The sequence below is a fragment of the Pristiophorus japonicus genome, chromosome 2, assembly GCF_044704955.1.
Source record: "Pristiophorus japonicus isolate sPriJap1 chromosome 2, sPriJap1.hap1, whole genome shotgun sequence".
In the NCBI taxonomy this organism is placed as follows: domain Eukaryota; kingdom Metazoa; phylum Chordata; class Chondrichthyes; family Pristiophoridae; genus Pristiophorus; species Pristiophorus japonicus.
The window spans coordinates 211,662,698-211,668,697 of NC_091978.1; the positions used below are offsets into that span (position 1 = coordinate 211,662,698).

Here is a 6,000-nt window from a genome sequence, read left to right on the forward strand (position 1 = left end):
TGCGGACAAGATCTGTGCGCGCTCATTACGCACCAGAAGTGTGACACCTGCCATATTGGTAAAGGCAGGAAAAGAGGTGTCCAGGTCATTCTGCCCTTTGCATAAGCAAATGGGACGGCGGAGGGGGGCCTAATGCCAGTATGAGGCCTGCTTCGCAAAGTTGGCCTGCATTCAGGAAAGTGTGGTCTGCATGAGGTCTAACCACCACCAAAAAGGTAAGTTTAAAAAAAAACTCAACTGGAAGTGGAGCTGGGAGGTGCACGAGAACCTCTGCTAGGCCCACCAAAGTGCTGAAGACAGTTGCCAACCCCACTTGGCCTTTCCTACCTAATTGCCTCACCTCCTCTCCCGATTGCTCTCCCCCATCGCTCCCTCTCCCCTCGCCCCCTTTCCTTCCAGGACCTATTCAAGAGCCCCCACGGGCGACGCATCAGCCCAAAATTGAAATTCTCTTCACCGAGCTCAGAAAACGTCTCCTGCTTGTTGGTCTTGTGTAAATAAAGCCTGATGCCCAAATCAGGTGTGTCTTGGGCCTACCTGTTCCAGTGCAGGGATCCTTCACTGCTTCCAATTCACACCGGTCAATAAGTTTCAATTCAAATAATTTCACTGGTCTTCAAAATCTACCTTCTATTTTACTGAAGTGAAATAAGTCTACAGAAAGATGAAAACTACTTTGTCTCTTCATTTTTGAAATGATCAATTTGAAGTTGAAGTTTGTTAAATTCAATTGTTTGTGCATATGTTTTGTATATTAGATTAGCTTGTCTACAAAGCTTTCATCAAAATACTTGACAGTTAGCTACCCCCTCTGAATTTATAAATAATTTGAGTAAGTTTAATTTGTAACTTGTGTGAAATAAGTTAATGTAGGTAAGGATTTCACTGTCTTAGTGCAGTAAACTGCAGCTTTTCAACAAAGTACAGCCCTCAAATCTGTAATAAATTAATCCGAGATTGGGGAAGCATATATTTATATTTTGTTCATGACCTGTGTATATTCTACAAATTTCATATCTCTCTTACATTTTATTTTCTACCACCAGGAGGACCTTCATGCGTTCTAGTGGGCCCAACAGTCAATCCACATCTATGTACCGTGCGGAAGGCCTTAGATGAATCTGCTCCAGCGCATCTTTTAGTCAATATGCACCTTATTAACCTATGTGTTGAGATCTATTGGGAATAAACAGTTGAACACTTGGGGAATATTTTTTTAACTTGAATTCTGTGATCAAATGTTATCAACACGATTAACACTTACAGATCCAGGCCTGTTAGTTGAAAGACAATCACAAAATGTTGCATTTGTGATTTTTTTTAAAAATTTCAAGCAGTTTCTCCAGCCCACTTTCCAACATTGCAGTGTGGTGTTTCACTATGTAAAATCATAAGGTGTTTTTTTTTCCTTACACTGTTGTCTTAGCACTTTCATTACACTAAACATTTTGTTACATTTTTGTTTTATGAATAATTTAAACTCTATAAACAGTTTTCATAACCTGTTGATTTTGGATATATTTGTGTATTATAAAGCTGTTGCAGGAATCATTTTTTTGTAATTTTTAATGTAGATTGTTTTGTATTTTTAAATTGTGCCGATCAGATTAAATATTTTGTATGTTAGGAAAGTTACTTTAATTTAGAAATGTTTAATAGACTGTTAATAATGGAATGCCTATTACAGTTGTTGGATTTGTGCTGCTATGTTGTCTGGGTAGCTGTTCAAACTAATGAAGAGATATTTTGGGGAGAAATAGTTTATCACAGTTTACCAATCTTTTCTTTTTAAATGCGATGCGGGTTTTTAAGAAGTAATTTGTAATGAGCAATTATACGAGAAAATCAGAATACTTTTCTAAATTAGACATTACCTTTACCCATTTATTTGAAGATGCTTATGCCACTTATGTAGAGTATTTTGATGAAATTGGGTAGACCATTGAAATTACCGTACTACTGCCATAACCTAATGATCACGTACACCAATTTATATTTAAGGTGGACAATATTCAAAGCATTTAAACACGCGTTTTTCTCTGGCATTGTGTAATTCAGGTGCTCTCGTTGTTGGGTAGAATGTGCAAATACTGTTTGCTTTAACAATTTTTTTGGAATTGAATTTGTATATAATGTTCATAGTTGTAGATTTATGGGATCTTTCTATTTTGAATATTCAATAAAATGTCTTGGATACTAGATATTTTGTTAGCTGTACTTCCTGCAAAAGAACCTGCAGATAACATTTTGATGTGCCATTATGGATACCATTTGTCAGCCTACATTAGTACTTCATGTAAAAAAGGAGGCAGACAAAAAGCAGGAAACTATAGACCAGTTAGCCTAACATCTGCGGTTGGGAAAATGTTGGAGTCCATTATTAAAGAAGCAGTAGTAGGACATTTGGAAAAGCAAAATTTGGTCAGGCAGAGTCAGCATGGATTTATGAAGGGGAAGTCATGTTTGACAAATTTGCTGGAGTTCTTTGAGGATGTAACGAACAGGCTGGGTAAAGGGGAACCAGTGGATGTGGTGTATTTGGACTTCCAGAAGGCATTTGACAAGGTGCCACATAAAAGGTTACTGCACAAGATAAAAGTTCATGGGGTTGGGGGTAATATATTAGCATGGATAGAGGATTGGCTAACTAACAGAAAACAGAGTCGGAATAAATGGTTAATTCTCTAGTTGGCAACCAGTAACTAGTGGGGTGCCGCAGGGATCAGTGCTGGGACCCCAACTATTTACAATCAATATTAACGACTTGGAAGAAGGGACTGAGTGTAACGTAGCCAAGTTTGCTGATGATACAAAGATGGGAGGAAAAGCAATGTGTGAGAAGGACAAACAAAATCTGCAAAAGGACATAGGCTAAGTGAGTGGGCAAAAATTTGGCAGATGGAGTATAATGTTGGAAAGTGTGAGGTCATGCACTTTGACAGAAAGAATCAAAGAGCAAGTTATTATTTAAAAAGAGAAAAATTGCAAAGTGCCGCAGTACAGCGGGACCTGGGGGTACTTGTGCATGAAACACAAAAGGATAGTATGCAGGTAGAGCAAGTGATCAGGAAGGTCAATGGTATCTTGGCCTTTATTGCAAAGGGGCTGGAGTATAAAAGCAGGGACGTCTTGCTACAGCTATATAAGGTATTGGTGAGGCCACACCTGGAATACTGTGTGCAGTTTTGGTTTCCATATTTACGAAAGGATATGCTTGCTTTGGAGGCAGTTCGGAGAAGGTTCACTAGGTTGATTCCGGGGTGGGGGGATTGACTTATGAGGAAAGGTTGAGTAGGTTGGGCCTCTACTTATTGGAATTCAGAAGAATGAGAGGTGATCTTATCAAAACGTATAAGATTATGAGGGGGCTTGACAAGGTGGATGCAGAGAGGATGTTTTCACTGATGAGGGAGACTAGAACTTAGAGGGCATGATCTTAGAATAAAGGGCCGCCCATTTAAAACAGAGATGAGGAATTTCTTCTCTGATGGTTGTAAATCTGTGGAATTTGCTGCCTCAGAGAGCTGTGGAAGCTGGGACATTGAATAAATTTAAGACAAAAATAAGACAGTTTCTTGAGCGATAAGGGGTTATGGGGAGCGGGTGGGGAAGTGGAGCTGAATCCATGATCAGATCAGCCATGATATTGAATGGCGGAGCAGGCTCAAAGGGCCATATGGCCTACTCCTGTTCCTATTTCTTATGTTCATTTTACTCTGCCACCAGATGCTCTGTATGGATTTCTGATTCTGATTTATAGACAACTTTAAAAAAAACTTTGCATAACTATGCTTAACACAAAAATGCTAAAATTATATTTTGAAAGCTGAAAATGATAATGCTTAGTTAAATCCCACTCTAATGTGTGTAGAGATGAGTTTTTATTTGTTCTCCAGGAGCGGCAACATTAACTAGGCTGTATTTAGTGCCCATCCCTAGCTCCTCTGAGGAGGTAGCGGTGGGCTGCCTTGAATCACTATAGTCCTTGTGATGGTGCTCTCCACATGGTGTTGGGTAGGGATTCCAGGATACTGACCGAGGATGATATATGACTTGGAAGTGAATGGGGCTGAAATTGCAGTCAGGCTTCCCGCAGGCATTTGCCTCCAACCTGGAACATTTCTATGAAATTACCTGGTCCGGGAGGAGCCTGCGATACTGTTGGGGGGGCCTTCTCTTGCCGCGCTGCGAAGCGTGCTCCCGTCCGGAGGGTTCCCTTGCAGAAGATGCAGTCACGTGTGACTGCTCAGCCAATCAGGTACTGTATTCCACAGCTTTCTCATTAATAGCAGTGAGAACTCTGTATCTACGAGTTTTCATTGCTATTAATGGGGAAAAAAAACACACTAATAAAAAAAAACAGACCTCTCATAATTAAAATTAAATTAAAGTTAATATAAATGCCTTATTTTAAAAAAAGTTTTGTAATTCGGGTTAAAAATAAACTTACCTTAGTGGGCAGAGCTTTTAAAACAAAATGTGTTTATTTAATTTAATTTTATTATATTTGTGTATGTTTTTAAACACTTGCGTCTGTAAAAGTAGGCTATGCGCCTGCTTTTTCAGGCGCAAGAATTTTGAGGACATTTGCTGGGCAAGATATGGGTAAATACCGCAATCTTGCCCAAGCAAATGTCTTCGCTCCTGAGATACAGATCATCTGTCAAGCTCCAACGCATTGTGCGCTGAAAAGCAGCTTTTCCGATGTCTTCCCGGGTCCATAGAAACTTCATACGGAGCCGGGGAGGCCAGGATTTCCAGGCCATGTTCCCATGACATTGCTCTTTTTTTTGGTGATACAGATTGTGTTACAAGATGCTGTTGAAGCAATCCGAGAAATGTTTATTTAAGTTGAGTTCCCAATGAGATTTTGTCCAATCAGGGCGCTCATTTTATGTCTTGGCTATTGAGTCAGTTATGCCACATAAACAACTTCAATCCACCTCATGTCATCCTCAAATGAACAGGCTGGTAGAGATTTAATGGCACACTGACTTGTCTCATATGTTGAGTGGAACTCCAAAGACTAGATAAAATGTTGTCATATTAGCAATTTCCCAAGAAGCTGCAGGTTTCTCCCCCCTTGAATTACTCTACAAGCCACCTACTCAGTCCTTTAATCAGAGAGACATTGTCGGCAAATACTGCAGGTGAGGAGAGAAATATAATAGATTATGTAGTTAAATTAAGGGATGATTTAACTAGATTGGCAGACCTTCACAAGAGAACCTAAAACATGTGCAAGGCCCCTGGAACAGCTGGTATAAATGCAATGCTCAGCACCAGAACTGGGTAAGCCAGAGCAAGTTGATGTTGCTAGCTATGAAGCATAACAAAATTCAGGATTACTGAAAGGTATGTATATGATAATTTATGTAGTTAAGATATACAATCGAATAGTTAGGCATTGGGCCTCCCATGTTGAAGCCCTACCGCTTGTGCAAGGAAATGTGTCTTGTATGTATATAACTTTTAATAATTACGACTTGGTACTTCATCTTGCTTAATGGTTTTTAAAATTAAACCTAGGTCTGAAGGTCCAATATTCTATTTGCTTACTGAAGGGGAAAGAGACCGTATGAAGGCATGGGTTCAGGCTAAGAATAATTACTAGATGTAGTTTTCTGTTATGTTTCTCTGGATTTACTTCCAAAAGCTTACGTAGATTTCAGTGCATACGTTGACGTTCTTGGAGCTATGGGGGTTGGAAATAATCTAAAATAAAAGAGGCAAAATAATGTAGAGTAAGAGGAGTAGAAAAAATGTAAGTTACATTTCATTTATTACAAAATGCCAGCGAACTGCTATAGGTGGTCAACACACTATCGATTGGCCTTGGAACACATAGTTAGTGACCTTGTTGCCTTTGATTGTTGATTCTCCAACATGTAATTGAAGTATTTATTGTGATGGCAGGTTTTTAAGCATATGCTGATGAATGGGGATTACAAATGAGGCTATGGTCCTTCAATACCATCATCTGAGGCATGTCCAGAGATG

General features: G+C 39.4%; 1 protein-coding gene across 1 annotated transcript in view; it reads left to right on the top strand.

Annotated features, from left to right (window-relative positions):
- prom1a (prominin 1a) overlaps nt 1-2,154 on the top strand; it is a 207,660-nt gene extending 205,506 nt beyond the window's left edge. Inside the window, exon 28 of the mRNA XM_070861197.1 lies at nt 1,047-2,154. The gene's annotated coding sequence lies outside the window, so the exon portion shown is untranslated. The remainder of the gene's footprint in view (nt 1-1,046) is intronic.
- The last annotated feature ends 3,846 nt before the right edge of the window (nt 2,155-6,000 follow it).